The sequence below is a fragment of the Varroa jacobsoni genome, unplaced genomic scaffold (assembly GCF_002532875.2).
Source record: "Varroa jacobsoni isolate VJ856 unplaced genomic scaffold, vjacob_1.0 scaffold_1162, whole genome shotgun sequence".
NCBI lineage: Eukaryota > Metazoa > Arthropoda > Arachnida > Mesostigmata > Varroidae > Varroa > Varroa jacobsoni.
Window position 1 is genome coordinate 114,576 of NW_019214064.1, and position 17,702 is coordinate 132,277.

The 17,702-nt window shown below is 43.2% G+C and overlaps 1 long non-coding RNA gene across 1 annotated transcript; it reads right to left on the reverse strand.

Moving 5' to 3' along the window:
• Positions 1 to 245: 245 nt before the first annotated feature.
• On the reverse strand, positions 246 to 15,677 carry LOC147752565 (uncharacterized). The gene is made up of 2 exons (XR_015313716.1): positions 15,516 to 15,677; positions 246 to 768 (listed from the first exon to the last, which is right to left on the reverse strand). It is a non-coding gene; the product is annotated as an uncharacterized LOC147752565 (long non-coding RNA).
• Between the last annotated feature and the right edge of the window lie 2,025 nt (positions 15,678 to 17,702).

A 17,702-nucleotide genomic window follows, 5' to 3' on the forward strand; every position in this document is an offset into this window, starting at 1 on the left:
TCTATATTGGTTTTCTAGCAGATTTCATTTACTCGAACAGTTCTGTTGAAAACATATTTCTCATAGAAGATGAATAGTGTTTTATCGAACTAGAAAAATGTTCTGTTTGAAATTATGAGTAAACAAATTGTAAGTAAACGATTTTATTTGGTTAGCTTATGGAGAAAATTCGCTGACCATTACGAGTTGTTCACTGAAGGTCTAGTTAGATTGCTCCAAAGATCAGGTAAAACACAAAGCGACTATAATTTAGTAAACGTAGGACAAATGCGAGGCGTTATTATTCGATTTCTATAGAAAACATATATAACGAAAACATGAATAAAATCTAAATGGGTGTTCTAATAGCTATTAATAGATTCGGTCTATATTGGTTCTCTCACTACTGTGTTTGTGTCCTAGAGATAATAGATTCAACTCCCACGCCCTTGCTGGAATACAATGTAATGTAAAATATACATGCCACCAATACATATACGCGGTGCACGTACGTGCAATATTGTTTTCGACGGCTCTTACTACTCATAAATAATTCAAAGTTCACTTAGTTATTCCGCTAAAATCTCTATACTTACGTACTTAGCCAATCAGGATACTTTCTATGTATTTCGCTGTTTACTATGACATTCTTCTACTTTTCTACATTTTAGCGGATGCCCGTGCCATTGTAGCCCGCGATTTGGATGGTAAACACAACCATGTAAAATGGATGTCCTCGGTGAAGTGTTCGACTTCGGTAGATTAAAGTTGTATGGATGACTGTCTCACCTGAAATCATTGAAAAGGAAGATCACTCGATAAGGTATACGTATCATATATATAATTTTTGCATGGTTATAAACGTTCTGCCGTGACCTATCTATAGTGGCATCTTTTTTGTATCTCTTTTATCGGCCTTTAAAGTGGCCTTTTTGCCGGTAACGGACCGTCTACGGATAAATCCGACTAAGACAAGTTGTTGCCCTCCGAGAAAAATAATCCCTTCTAATCAGTCCGTCAATTAAGTGGCCAGGGCTCCTGTCTCTAGCTAAATGATATTTTGGTAAAACCGTTCGAATAATGCCGAGCGGTTGACTAAATTTGTGTGCAATTGATGCCATTATCGATCTGCGTCTGTTTCGTGCACAGATAGTGCTGCAAACGAAACACAACGCCAGCATATTATATATATAAGTTGTGACCAGCAAATTATCCCCTTGAAACAGAGAGCTTAGATGCGTGCTAGAAAGTAGTACAAATGTAGTAAAATATAGAAGCTTGTCGTCGATCAGTAGTTTGACATCGGAGTTTTCGTGTCTTGAAAACGTGAATCAATCAAATCAAGACATCTTATCGATGTTTTACCGTACGCTTACAATTAAATACTGGTGGGTTTATTAGAGGACTAGGTATACCTTTACACGCCTAGAACCTATCTGTCCGCAGATGTGAATACTAATACTGTTCCTAGTGTTACCATTGAAATAATCTGTTTTCGTAGCAAAATTATGCAGCTTCTCAATGTATTGCCAGTCGTTCGTTAATTGCAACGTAACAAAATTGAACTCGGGTCGCCGTCAGCTTCTTTAAGTTATTGCAGCGGTGATATTTGCGCAAGCGTTTTGCCCTGAGGCCATTTCGTCTTTGCCCGCTTCGCGAGACGTGAATCTTAGAAATTTCCTGCCGAGTCAGATCGACTCCATTTCGTCAAGGAGAGTGCAAAGCTAACAGACGTGAGTGAAGACTACCGACCGAAAGCGAAAGTCGAAAATACCTAAGCAAGCTCTGTGCAACGAGAATGATGTTGATGCTCGTTCCCAAAAAATGCATCAGTCAAAAGATACCAGTTGAATAATGCGTGTTCCTTTAGCGCAATACACGCTATATAGGTAGAACTGGCAACTTTGGTCAGTTCCTTTATTTTGACAAGTTGATTTGAAACACCGAGTGTACTAGGTAGGTAGAAAGCTCAGCTTTCTAAAGTTAACAAACTAATTTTTCACTCCCTCGTTATCCCCGGCATGCTTCCGCCTTGCAGAAGATATTGCCTGGGGATGTTTGTCTTAATTCCCTTTCAGAACTGCTTCAAAAGTACCTGTCGTTAAATCTTTCGTTGGTCATGTATCGTGATTATGTCGATAAGTTTTTAGGTATGCAAATTGAACGATTCTTCTTCCTCTACCTTTGTGGAACAGCAGAAGAAAACATGTACCTTTAACATCTACAGATCATGGCAATTGATAAGTGTTGCTAAGGACGGTATGGCTAAGTTAATTGTGACAAAACTGTCATAACAGTCACCTGGATTTCCTATGCGTCTTTAGGGCTCAGCTAATAGCGTTCATGTGCCGATACGAGGCGTGCTGCTACATTGCTAACAGTCGTAGAGATCGATTGCACGTCCTGCGGCAACCTCAAGTATTGCAATTGGGATGGTCATCAGTTCAGTGGGTCCAATTTTATTCTAAATAGCGAGCAAGACATGACTGCAACAAGGACTGACGCGTTCGCAGCGATCAAATGAATCTTTGTTTTTATTTGCGCATTTTCTTGTTAATCCATTGCTTCAATGAGCTCTCATAGGAACAGCCTGCTAAGGCGATGTGTAAGTAGATTATTAACTAGACGATTACTTGTATCCAGATTGTCTGCGATGCTAGTTCTCTAACGTATGTAATGATGTGTACAATGAGAACTGTTTCTTTGTTCTTGCGAGAACGTCGAGTCCAGCCATCGTTTGCTACAATCCGATCAAGACCTAAATAAAATCTGACACGATTACACTTTAAATTATTGTGCCCGAGCGTTTAGCGCTAGATAACGTCCGCGTAACAAAGCCCTAAGCGATGCAAAAGCATGGAGACTTCAAAGTTACGCAAAGCAGACAGGGCGGGACGGCGTAGGTGAACGACTTCGTGTCGTTCCTTCTGCCACGATGGCACAAATCGACACAGTTACTGTAGTTAGCAACAGCAGGAACGACAACGGTATTCTGGTTATGAAGTTGTTCCTCCGATCCCTACCAACCTGCTGGCGCCGTTTAATCCCATTAAAATCTCCATGCATTATTAGACGAAGATATCTATGCTGTCTTGGCAGTAGCAGTGCGTATTTTTGGTAATTTATCTATCCATTTAGAAAGGCGTGGACGGCGTAAGGGCAGGGCAGTAAGGGTAACTGTTCATTTAGAAATAACAATCCTTTTAGCAAAATGAATATTCATCAGGAGTATGCACGCACCGCCACAGGCACATACACACAAACAGTCACTCTTTTGCTGGCGCGCTCGCAGACCTTCAGAGAATAGCAGTACTCTATGCAGAACTCATGACACCTTTCCAGCTCCACCGTACGACTATTGAGTGATAATATATACAAATGGTTGGTGGCAATAATTTATTTATTATACTATTTGCAAACAGTTTGCAAAAAAGTACCGGGTTTTTCATTATATCTACAGGCAAACTCAGTGTAGTAGTAGTAGTAGTAGTAGTAGTACTAAAATTAGGTATTATCTAGCAAAATAATGAGTCAACATTCACCGTGTCGTTGAGCCCAACCATATTGTTGGGTACATTTGTACTTTAAGCTGGTTTAGCAATAAAAAAATAACAACCAACCGTAGCATCTGCGAAAATCGTCGAAACATCGAAACGACCTTGCATGCCCATTCGATTGCTATCATTAGCGACTTTTAGACTTTCAAACGTTATATCGGAGAGCTTTCTTAAGGGGGTAAACTGTCAGTGCAGTACTTTCCAGTCAATGTCGGCTTCTTAGAACAGAAGCGGCAGCTGTCTTACGCAGACGCAGCCGGCGGATGGATATGTTTGACAGCTGATGGGAAATCAATGAAAACGACAGGCGAAGATCGACTATATCGAAAGGCACACTGAGGAAACTTCTATTTATTTCCGTCCCGCGGCCATGAGTTGAGAAATCGATGGTTAGACCGCCGGAAGGCTGGCAGTCATACCTACAGCTTATGCTCCTGTTTTCGTATCTCCCAGGTCCTAAACCTCTCTCGGACCGTTGCGCAACAAAACGTATTTATCGAGGGGTATTTCGACGATTCTGGTGCAAAATGTTCCCTGGCCACTTCCCGACCTCGCTTATTCATAGACCGTTGACGCAGTTTCAAAGGCTTGGTCTATCCGTAATACCTCTTAATCTCCCAGCAGCTATCACGCATTTCAAATCAGTTACCCTCGACGAATTGGATTTTCCCGCACCCCTCCATATGTCCTGTATATGAGAGATTTGAATCGATTGAATCAATGCATGTATTATATTAGAAATATATGTGAACAAGCTAAAAATGTTATATGCATAGACCAGTATAGAAGCCGATATAAAATAAATGTTACGCTGAGCAGCACCATTTTTTTGTTTGCTACTGTTAATTAAGATAACGACTTCGTAGGCATTTCCGTAGCCGTCGCTTTAGTGGGCTCGCTATTTATCTTCCACTATGGTCCGAGGCAGAATAATAGATTACCGAGCACGGACAGCGTGCTTTTTCTGAGCACAAATATTTTGCGTACTTTGTAATTAAGGCATCGATTGAAGGCTGTGTTAGCCATTGTCCGTATAGTCTATTATTTTAAACTTCCACGTCAGATTTATCCGACAAACATAAGTGTTACAATGCGACCTTGCCGAGCTAGTCAAACAAATTTTCAACTTTAAACTGGCGTAAAGGCCAGTGTTGTTGTTGAAATCGTCTCGCTAGGACGTCGTCGTCGCAATGCTCGATGTGATATTAAGGATTACTTATTATTAATAAGTAGTTCGCATTTTGAGGGCTTATAGCTTCTGCTGGCCTGCTTCACGTCAATACTTGCGTTAGTACTAAAATGAAGTTACTATTACGGGAAAGTCGTTTGTGTACTCACTGTCAATTTCCATCTCCAAATGGTTAAACTTTCGGCCCATTTAGGGTTTGCCGGGTAGACGACAACCAGTCATTGTAATATTCCAGCAATCCCTGCGTTCGGCTTTCGATATAACACTCATTGTTGTTCTAGCAGACTGGTGTCCCACAATAGCGCCTAGCAACATCCGGAATATTGAATGTCGGTCATATTAACAATTACATGATATTGCTTTCGACACAGGAATCTACGAGGGGGTGCAACGGGTTTGGGAACTGATGGTCAAGACGATTGAACGTGACGTGTGCCACTCATTTAGTTGGACGCAATATCCAATTATTCGAGATTGTCCATATAGTGGGCGATTCGCTATACTTAGATAGGCTAGTAGGTTTACTGGTGTTTGATTTAAGTCAGAAAAGCTACACTCGCTTTCTTCAGTAGCGGCGCCTGGGAACACGTAAAATATTGGGTCTAACCCAGACAATATTACGTATCAATTCTGTTTCTATCGCAAAATATTGATGTATGTGTAATATTCGAGGGTAGCAGCGAGCTGAGGAAAGGAGACATGGTGTCATCGTTCGCCGGAATAACTCAGTATCCTTTTCGATCCTTCGGCAAAAAATGGTTAACCAGTTTTAGAGCCATAAGCACGCGTATGCGAGGTTGAAGGACATGGATGATGTCATAGTAAATAGAATTGTATAATGAGCCCATGTCAAATGTATCATGCGGCAGTGACATCGAAGCGTCCGAAATGAAGGTCATTAGCATGTTTTTCTTGCTGGCAGTGACCATATATTAAGGTAAGCCAAGTCCAAGTTCAACATGCTTAATACAACATTCTACTGTAACAAAATTGGGTACATTATTTGACGATTAGTCGCTAAATAATCGATCACCATTTTCACTTTAAGGCAGGACCGAGCAAATCGTTGTTGATTTCTTAGGCAACTGGTTGGAAAGTACATTCCAGGCAGCGCGGTTGATGTGGGATGGTGTACGTGTGCGTCTACTACGACTGACTATGCACATGAACCCTAGAACACTCTCAGATTTGTAGAGAAACAAATGCATCTACATTGTTTATAAACCAGAAGTCTGATCTGGTCAGTGTCGTGCAACGTCATGCAACGTAGCAGTAGCATCGCTGTGGTCGCTGCAGGCGCAATGCTGCAAATGGTCCAAGCGCTTCCTTGAACCTAAAGTTTCGTAGCATAAAAGCGTCCCTGAGGACGAGAGCCGCGCTTCCGGAGCTACGTCACGGCGCGCCAGGCAAGTCCAAGCAGGGCACGCTGTGAACGCCAGAAACACCTTGAAATCAAAAGGTGCTAGTGGTCTTGCCTGCCTTCTGCATTATCCGCATACGGATCTACAGCGTGTCACAGAGAGATGAACGTGGTTAGAATACTAGAACGGCATCGCTCAGAAGTCTCGACAAGACGAAGCAGTTGGTAGGTAGTGGTCGTAATGGCATTTGGAAACGTGGCGGTCCCTGCGGCTCACGTGGAAGATAGGGAAAAACGGCGTTATTGCCGATAGCGACCGCCGCTTGTCCATCCTTACGGTTATATTACGGTGCAGAAAGTGCAGCAGGTGCGACACAAGCTTAGGTTGATCGCCGGTCAGCCGCTGTTGGACACTGTTCGAGCAACGCGAATAATAGCATGGGTAACCTTAGACCTATGCTATGACCAAGTCATATCAAGGATTAACACCGCAGAGCGAAGGATACACTCGTCTTTTGTGTGCGCAATAAGTATCGAGACAGGTCAAGGATGAACGAATGCTGCGTATCTCATCACCCAGTAAAGCGGCAGATGCAAACGACTTTCATTTAGCAGCCAGGAAGGGTCTGATCGAAACTGGGCGCGGGTTTAATTGACGCGCATTACCTGCTTTATCCGCATGTCATCATTTGAAGCCAGCAGCAGACCGACAGCCAGCATTTTCTTGTCAAATAGGTTAAAAAGTAATACAAGGTAAAAGCTACTTGGCCAGTTATTAAAGGACACCTGCTTGAATAGGGTATGTCTATTCAGCTCGTGTAATATTACCTAGCAAAGAAACTTGCTTGTGATCGCTTTGCAGCTTACTTGAATTGATTTGAATGGAAGTTGTATTATTAGAAGGTTATGAAAACTTATATATAATATAATGAGATGAATAATCAACTTCTTTCATAGGCATTATGACTGTGTCATATAAATTTACAATATTGTCATTCGCCGTACTTATGCTGTAGCTCAGCTATAGTTTAAGTCGACAAACGCACCGCTTAATGGGTAATAAACGAGCGTAATATCTGCTTTATGAACTATTTGTGGGGCAACAACAGCAAAAATAAAAGGTCAAAAGTATTTCTTTTATGCGCTCATAGCCATGTATAAAACAATTCAAAGTTAGCTCCACAGCCTCTAACTCCCTAAAACATTTCAAACTAAGTGTTTTGAACTGATGTGAGATACATGTAAGCAAACGAGTTGTCGGGTTAGGGACGAAAAGCGGGGGATAGGGGAAAAACGCTTCCTGGTCTCTTTTCCTGCTGTACTTTGGCGGCAAGGAGCCCGCCCGTTGTTGCGCCACAAGAACTTATAATGGTTGTCAGCAAAAGCGATACGGGAAGCAGCGACGTATGGATGGAAAAAGACACCAAACGAAAGCGAAAGAAGGAAAGATCTCTAATCCTATGGATGAAAAGATCTCATAGCACAACAATGCCAGTGAACGTCGATTTTGCGCATTAAAGCCGTCTTCACGGCTGCTGATGTCGAGGACGCCGCCAAGGCATGCTCTGGCATTCAGTGCATCATTCAGTTGAAGTAGAAACAGATACGCCCGTGCTGACTCATCTGCTACGGAGTGATCGCCGACTTCTAGCGGCGCAATACTACTACCACTAGAGCTTCTACTAACGGGACCTTACGGACTGGCACCTGTGCTTTCCAGGGCCAGTACTACGAATTGCTCGATGGTTGCGCCCAATGCACCCTACCCGGCGACCAAGAAACCTCCGACGTTTTACTTCGGCTTTACGATGCGCGTTTCGCGCTCTTGGCTCGTACAATATTCAGAGACAGTTAAGCTGTTCATCGCACTTCTGCCGCATCTTTTCCCACACCCCACATTGTATTACTGATGGTGAGACGGTGCTGTTGACGTTGCCTATTTCTCTGAGAACAGATCCGTTTTCTCGACGACCCTTATGTTGATATTGGCTTTTATTCCTTGCGGTAGCAATGAAAATCGTTGAACATAAACAACGTGTGGCAGAAAACGACGAACTTGAAAGGACAGCTGAGAAAACCCATGACGCCACGCCAGATGCCTGATCGCCCTACCTTTCGGTTGGTAAAGTGGTAGCTACAAGCGAAAAGCTAAATCGCGTGTCACTGCTCATAGCACCCCCAGCTCCCTCTTCTTACAGCAGTTAGTTTCTTCTCTTCGGTGAGAAACAATACCGCATTCCTCAGGGGGAATCGGTGAATGTTGCAAAAAAGGGAAGGTACTGGAACGTTTTCGTTCAGATCGTACGCCGGTTTGCGGACATCCCCCGAAAAAAGGTCTATAAGCACACCACGCACAGAATTCACCAGTTCTCCCAGCAGTTCGCCCTTTGTATCCCTGTCTGATACGGCGGTGTGGACTAGTGGAGGATGGCCGATCCCTCAGTGTGTTGTTGTCAATGTAAGAGCAACAGCTTTACATGCAAGCTTCCCTAAAGGCGAACGAGCGAACTATTTCTCGTGTAGTTCGCTTTTCACGGCAGGCGGCCTTGGCGACGCCTGGTAAGACTGTCTTGCCTGTCGATTCCACGAAACGCCTGCTGGAGAAAAAGGCGACTGTCGACCGGTCCGAACCCGCGAGCTCGCTGGCGGGCAGGCGGGTTTTGTTACCTTGTTGGATTCCGTGCGCAATGGACGCACGCAGCGAATGAACAAGAAGCACTATGACGAAGACAAAATGCAACCAGGGTATCCATGGATGGCGACACAGGAGGCAATAAACAAGCTTTGCTCGTTTGCCACCGCATTTCTCTACCCCTGTTTTTCACTTGTGCCGTTCGTGTGTGCCTTTCAGGGCTATCGAACGAACGAGAACTGCCCAGAAAGCTCGTGGAAACCAACGAATCAAAGAAGTTGCCAACCGGGCGGTTAGGCCGATACACTCTCTTTGTTGCTGTTGTCAAGTAACGAACTGCATAAAAGCAGACGACGAACAAAAGGAATAAGCTGTAAATCGAAGTAACGAAACGTCCCGTCCGCGATCCAACACTTGGCTACTCCTCATCCGATACCGCTGCCGCTATCGGAGTTTTGACGTAAAATATGTTACGCTAGAGGATGGGAACGACATGCGCATATCAATCATAAATTTGAGCCCTCTGTCTTTTTCGATATTTAAAGAATTTCCATAGCTCCCTGTATATAATTCAGGTTGCTGTCTATCGTCAGCATAGGTTCGCCTCAATAGATCTAAGCCATCCTATTTTGTAAACTGTTCCATCCATAAAACAATGTTTTTCCGTGATATATCAGTCGATTAATTACAGACTATCGGGAAAGTACAATAGCTGCATTTTACTATACTCGCAGTTTCACGCTATTGATAGCTGGTATTCTGCGAGTTCTGTGAACTCAGTCTGAGAACAACTCAAAGTAGCAAACCAAATAGCAAAATAAACCTAAGACACGCTCCGAAGGTTAATTCGAGAGAACCAATTTGCATTCAATGTGAAATATTCTAGTAATCATTTAAAAACATCACCTTCAACAACAGCTGCTTTTTTTCTGCTCGAAACTTTATTTCGTGGATTGTCTGTCTGTATAAGAGATTGTTATAAATCTTTTATACAGACAGTTATAAATCTAAATCAGCTAGCTATCGATGATCTCTTACATAGCCTATATTTCAACATACAAACTACAAAAAGCATCACGTTCTTGAGAGATCAATACCAGTTTCCCGCGAATAAGTTTACTCTTGAGAAAAAATGGTTGAGACAATTTGCACTCCCCTCTTCCCTTACCCCGCATGTTTCCTTAGCTCACTCGCTCTGCCGCCTCCTGAGGATCGACTAGTGTACAGGCTTTATTTGTCAAACGATACCTCTAGTGGATTCGCAGCCGCTACTTTTTTCATTGGGTTCTGCCGGGGCACCGAGAGAGGCTGTGATACGTCTGTGTACGCGACGACATCGACACCTTAATGGTCAAATTTCAGCGAACCGTTGATTTTACCCTGATTTGCCCACCCTCGTAAAGTAATTTTGCCGCTTGCGTTAGGAACCGCTGTTTTCCACCTCCGATGCGGTGGCAGAGACAGGTCCCGATGCTTCCGGCCGCCTGCGAAATCTCTCTGCGTCCCGTTCTATAACCCCAGTGCGCCCCTAACCCTTACTGCCCAACTGAGCAGTCTCCTTCGCTGTATTCTTCACGACGGTTTCCTGCTGTCGTCGTCGCCGTTGCTGTTATTTAATAGTTAACGCTTAGGCTGTTCGACAGTAGCTCAACTTGGCGGGGCCGAAGCTGGCTACAGGAGGAGGTTGAGGCACTAGTCGACAGTCTGCGCGTTAGAGTGACTTAAACAGCCAGCCTGAATAACTGAAAGAACGGCAAACTAGCAGGCGATGTTTTCAGCTTCGCCTGAGCGCCCTCATGGCTTGGTTCTGCAACCAGACAGGCCGACTTCTCGCCCGCCTGCTGATTGCCGCCGGCGGGTTTTGAATTTAATTTTCGTCGATGCGGTCATCCGGAACAAAAGCGCCAGCCTGCCAATGGTTTCTGGAGAAGCCAGAATCCTCATTAGGGTCTACTGCTAGACGGGCATCGAACGACAACTTGCTATGACTCCTGTTTTCGCTTAGCAAACTCCCACATAAGTTCGCGTATATAAGAACACATAGAACGTAAAACTACTCTATGCCCAATCGATCTGTGCTTTCATTCCACGGAGAAGCCCGCGGAGAACTATGAATAGTTCTACCCATAAAGATGTTTAACTGTAGTGTGTTTAATATAAACTAGTGTGAGCTATATTTTAACATCTGCATGTCACCTTTACGCAATTGTTATTTAAAATCGATGCAGGACTGTCGAACGTAGATCGGACAAATCCCCTCTCCTTTTCGACCCTGTAATTTAAAAAATGTAAAAAGCTGACCATTGTGGCATAGACGAATTACCTCTATAATCCATAAATACTACAGTTTCAACTTTTTCATAAAGTTGCCTTATATTTCTAATTTAGTTATAATAATTAATAATAGCATAATTCTACCTGGGAATACCCTGCTTTATTGATACACATGTCATATTATAATTATCCTAGAGCGATATGGAAGGATTAATTATAACAGGGAAAGTAAAGCAGCACTAAATATGCCCAAGCTAGTCTCCCCTTATGACGGTGCCCCAAAAATCTTTGCTATTCGATTATGATACACTGTAGCCCCAACTAGATGGTTCCGGCAATACCCGTGGCATCCCTATTTGTGATAACTGTCAATCGCTATAATCGTTATTACCATTAGTGCTAAGCACACCGTAAATTCAATGCTCTATTCGAATTTATTCAATTTTTTTGTTTTTGCTAGTTAGTAAGGGCTTCAATACGCAAGTATGCTAGTCAGAAGTGATCCTTCCCAGTATACATTTAAATGGGCGCATATATCCTTTCTAAACATTGGGTCGTAAATGTATACTTTATTATCCCGTAGCAATTGCTTCCTCATCCCTAATGGTGATTATCATTGAGTCACCATAATCATCCCCCGCCACCATCATCATCACCAATGGATTTCACGATATTTTCTCAATGGTCTAGATGGTCCTTTCCACATTACATAACAGTTCGCCCGCGCCGATTTACCCTCAATTCTGTGGGCATTAGCGGTACTACGGTGGCAGAGTGGGTCAGCTTTCGTAATCACAAGTATGAAGTCGCGGGCTCAATGTCTATTTGAAGCTCAGTATTTTCTTCCAAATTAGTTGATTTTCAGCGCATGATCCATTTCGCTTTCACTACTTTCTCCGTATTCGAAATATTTTCAAAATTGGCCGTTGTCGTGCCAGAGGCGTTGTTGCGTTTTGCGATTTATCGAGACTGGAAGGCTTCAGCCCTGAAATGAAAAATACTCGCAGTCTATGGCCGGCTGGCGTCTATACCTATCAATCACAATAGATCACAGAGGCAAATATATCCGGCCATCAAATGTTGGTCAACCAGCGACGAGGCAATTCTTTGGTGAGAAGCCGAATTATTAGCTGCAACTGCAGGGTCACCACAAGCAGCATGGCCGGTAACTCCGCGAGCGTTGTAGTCACCGCCCTATGTGTCAGCGTTACCATCGGCAACGTATCATCATCGCACAGAAAGAGACCATAGCCGTTCGTTCAATGGCTAATCAGGAAGACCTCGTTAAGGAACTCGCCAGTAGCAATGGAAGCAGTAGCCGGCAACTGCGACACTGCGAGAACTCCTACGGCTGCGAGACGAGCCCATGTGGTCGTTTCCCGTACATCGATTGCTGTAACATTTAACAACAGGCTCGCCAGTACCGCCGAACGTCGTCGCCTTAATGGACTGCCACCGTACGAACCATTGCTTTAGCACAGGGCCCTCACACCCCGCCTATTCCACCCTTTTCGAGATATACGAAACGATGTTTGTTACGTACACGCGAAGCTGCCATATGCGCCGCTGCAATTGATTAAAACTGTTCAGGCCATGAATAAATAAATTGACGATAGGTAAAATGAGTGATATTTTAAGCCCATTCTGAGCATCGGATGGCCACCGTAGAAGTCAGTTTAAACCTAGTACTCGCTGTGGCGCCCTTACTCTGCTTTTACGTGTCAAATGAGAAGATGACAAGTTGCGACCCATTTAAAACTAATCGATGACAGTTCTTACAAAAAGAGGATGTGCAGCTATTGATTCAGTAATGGAACTCCTATTTGGGTGAACTTCTATAAGAAATCCGGTCTCTTTTAACGTATTGTCCTTGGTTAGCCTATCATTCGCATAACCAATCAGCTTAGTGATTGAATAGCACCAGTGTGAATATAGGAATTTTGTCAAAACTTCACGTTTCCTAAGTACCATATATATATATATATATATATACACGTAGTAGTGGTATTTACAATTTTCATTACAGATGGATACGACTATCGTATGGTTAGGCTAAAACAAATCAAATTCATTGATATTTTTATATGTGGCCATAAGTAATCATTTAAAAGTGTATGCGCCGTTGATACTTTTATGTCGAAGTCTCTTTGTGCAGCATCGTGCAAGCATTAGACGATACTTGCAACAATTACTGTCCCTTCGTGGGTGCTTTTTGGTGAGATAACATTCCCCAACCCGGCTCCAGGACGTTACCCGAATGCCCAGGCGTCATGCACATGGGGTAGCATTGTCACCATTGCACCTAACTTAAACATCGGTCCCTGTTTTTTTTTCTACGCTTTAAACGTTACAGACAGATTGATGAAAGCCCATTGTTGCACCTCACCCCTTCCCCCCCATGTCTGCTCACTTACATACGGAACACCGCCACATGCGGCGACGATGGCCACGACGGTTACCGTTGTGGTCGCTGCCTAGAACCGCGGAACTAATAGATATTAGAACGTCGAAAAAGAGCTGAACCAAGGAAAAAGGCACCGCTAAAAGACAAAAATATGGAGAAAATCCTTCGAGTCAGCAGCAGCAGCAGAGTCATCTAGCAGTGTTTGTCCGGTTGCAGGAAACGCTAGTCCGCAACCTGCGCAAGCGTCGCACTGATAACATGAAGAGACAACAGTGGGCAGCGGCACACTTAACAGCTGCGGCAAGGAGAAAGGGGCTCGTAAATAGGAAGACATAGCCAGGCGGACGGACCGGCGCGTTAGCCATACAACAACAACAGGACGAGAGCGTTCAGTCTTGCAGTGCTATTCCCACAATAGTCCATAATAAAAGGGTCATGTGACTGTCAGCATCGAATACGATTGAAGCAAACGCTGAGAGAAAAACACTAAATCATGTTTGTGTAAACGGTGTGGATAATAATAATAGCTTGGCAATAAAGCAGACAAAATATGGCACGGGACCAAACCTCGTCTAGCGCTAAACGGCATCTCTGCTATTTATTTCTGTTGAGCGTTTTAGCAACGTTATGTAACACTACAATATATTTATTGTTAATTATATTTAAGGATGTGCAAACGAGTCACTTGTTGATGTTGCTGTTTGAATTTGAATGAGCAGACTCAATGACTTCAGATGCTTCAAGAAGTTAAATTTCTGTGTATAAGTCACTATCACCCGGTAGCGGTAATAATATCGGGTAATGTACGTATACACATAAGTAGAACCGCTTCTGGCTCTTCTTCTTCTCTGGTTTGTACAAATGTTTCTTAAAAGAACTTAAACCACATCATTTTCAAACCAAGTTCCGTTGTCGAAAAATGAACAATATTTTTATCTAATCCTACTACAGGCACCAGCAGTTTCACAGTTCCCTTCTATGGAAGCATATCTTACGTGAAATCAAGCCATACCATTAAACATCAAGCCCTGCCCCTCAAACTTTATCGTTCTGTCACACAATCGACAACACGGCACCTCGCGCCTAAAACTATTACTAAATCCGTTTGACAAAATTTTGATTTCCTAAACTTTTTTGTGATAGAAGTCAAAGCCTAAGTTGGTGTCGCACATAATTCGTCCATCTTGTTCGTTCTGGTCGGAACTCTTTTTTTTCACCGCATTAGTTGGATTTCTTTGAATGATTCCATTTTTCGGCCATCCGTACCCATAAAATAAGGCATCATTTACCTGTCCTATTACTACGATTATTCCGTCTTCTCCTAACATGCGAAAGCATCTATTTTTTCGTTCATCTTTTTCAGAAAAAGAAACAAAAAATACAAACACACCGATGAAAGGTGTTTGGAAAAATTCCGGAACGCCCAGGACGTTCTTTACCAGCTTGGCTTTTTCACTCACTCTGAAAGATTTTTAGCGTAAGGAGCGGCCAGATCCCGCCTTCTGGCCTAATAATTCAATCCAAGCTAACACGGAATCTTTTTAGCCTACGAAAGATGCGGCCATGCTTGCGGAGATAGAAGAGCAATGGTTGATTTGCTACGAGAAATGAACAAAACATCGTAACCCTGTTGAAGCCATTACCATAGCTGCTACTGGTGCCGCCCCCAACACCAACGACAGTATGATCATCTGGGCAAACAACTAGAAACAAGGAGTTCCGTGTGTCGTGCTGCAGTCGCCGGATCAAAACATGTTTAAGCATTCCCGACCCTTAGGTATGTTCCCTCGTTTCAAGGTTGTTCTACAATTCTACATATGCTTCCCTTTTTGTTACTCACTCCTACAGTTACTGTTGTTTGTTAACACTTAATAGGGGCCGGCATGCAGAACCCTTAAGGATGATTGCGTAATCCTTCTCTTTACTGATTCAACATGATAGACAGAAAGGTAAACTCATACTGGGCGGTGGCTGATGGAGCACTCAAAAAGAGATAACAGAAGCGCTATTGCTCGCGATATATACGAAACGAAGCACAGGATAGAAAGAACGCGAAGGTTTTAGTCTACTAGAATGAGTAGCTACCATACAGATATTATTAGAACAAACGGGTAACTCACTCGTAGCCGGTGCTGGCGCTAGTGATGGTGGTGCCTTACTCAGCCAAGTGATCTTTCATTTCTCTCGGACGGTTCGCACCTCACTTTCCTTACCCTGGGGCGGTAACCCGTTTCAGGCAAGTTCCATCAAGCCATATTCCTTTCTATCGGCCTCCTTTCTTTTTTCCTAAAGGAGAAGAAAACATGACCAAACCATCCCTTCTAAATAAATGACTTACTATGCTACCGCGTTGCTTCTATAACAGGCTCTTTTGGCAGCACAAGGGATTCAATGGCGACATAGAATCACACATAGGACAAGAAGACAACAGAAGGCAGGGCCGACGGAGCTAAAATTGGTAACCCAACACAATCCAGCTCGACGAAGCGCGGTACAAAGACACACACATGTGCGATGGCCTATGCAACGGCTTAGTCAGGGTAAGACAAGGGAACACCTTGTCTATACATTCTAGCTAGATATATGTACCTTCTGTATACGCAGAAGGGCTACGAACGTGCTTGTGAACCTGTGATAAAAGGGCAGCGATGGTGGAAGAAACGGACTGGACGAAATCGAGAGAACTGTCTTCCGTAATAAATTTAGATGACTTCTGTCAGTATCAAACAGTAACTTCTTTACAGAACCGTATTTTTATGATAAACTATTTATCAAGCTGATTGTTTACGTTAACCGTTGTTATGTGTCAAATTCAGTGCCTTCAAGCTAACTGCAACGGTAGACACGCACGAAATGACATCCTATTGATGCTCGTCATAGTAATAACGATGGCTAGTACTTGTATGGTGATCGGCCCCTGCTTAACTTAGTGGTACCTTTGTGTATGCGACAAGTGTATTGCTAAAACGCTAGGTACGAGTTCATAGCACATCACGCTATTGGCGTTATGGGCAAGCATTTAGCCTATCAATATACACAAATGGGCTTGTACGACTCTGGGGAACGTAAAAGGCGAAAGTCGAACTACTTTTTCTGTGACTAGTATACTAGCTTCATTGGATCCCTTTGCTGTTACGAGCTTCTGCAGAGTTTAAACGACAAAAATTCGTAGGCGAATACCGTTATCTTCAAATGTGTCGTAGCTGTTATCTATTACTAGCGTCTATACAAATGTATGATGGTGCTTTACGCAGGTTGGATGGCAGTAGCACCACAATGTTATTCTGTACCGAAGTGAAGCTATTAGATAGTCACATTAAATGGGATGAATGCACTTGAAGAAAAATGGAAGATAATCATAGGTTATTACATTCTCAGCAAGGCGGCCATATATTTCTGCTGTTTGCTACATGGAAAAAAAAGATAAGGAAAGCTAATAACATAAAACAAGCACTCGAGTAAGCCCTAAAACTATCTATATGCACATATGCGTCCATCGGTGTTGCCTCACGACACTTTAGGCCGGCAGTTATAAACTTCGATTAGACTGAGGATTGATCTACAGTTGCCTGCCTCACAACCACAAACTCCATCAGTTTAAAATATACATTGAAAGATCTGCACCATTACACGTACTAATATACACGCCGCCTGCGTTGGAGTTTTGCTGTGTCAATTGAAAGCAGGCGACCCAAACAAATCGAGGGAAGATCCAGGAGGGACTGTCAATTATGGCCGGCTATATCCTATCGGAGCAACGCATGCCAAAGTTGTTTATGCCGATAGGGGCGCCAGCTAACTTGCATCATTGATAATCTAATGTAGCACTGCAGGTTCATTTGTGAGTTTGCTGTTCGGCGCTCAAGCTTAGAAGCGTGAGCTGACCCATCTGGTGGGTCGATCACGATTTCTGCTCTGGGTTTGGTGGTAGCAGTTTGAGAATGAAGACGACGACACCGCAAACGCCTTTATTTGTTACCGCCCAATGCTTGGACGGTATCGTCGATTGAACACGATGATTTCGATCTGAACCAGCATCAATGGCGCCGTTGTCGGTTCTTTCATTTTCGAAGCTCTCTTTAAGATAAATTTTCTCTTCAGATGTTAGGGATACGCCAAACACAAGGCAGAAAGTAGACATCTTCAATTCTTCTCAAATAGAAATAGAAAATAAAAATAAATTGTCTTATTTTCAATGTTATTTACACTATTACTATATAAATAGCAAATGTCAGCCCAGATTTCGGCTGGACAGATAGGCGAAGTCTGCAGTATTCATTTCAAATAGACGATGTTCGTATTTATAT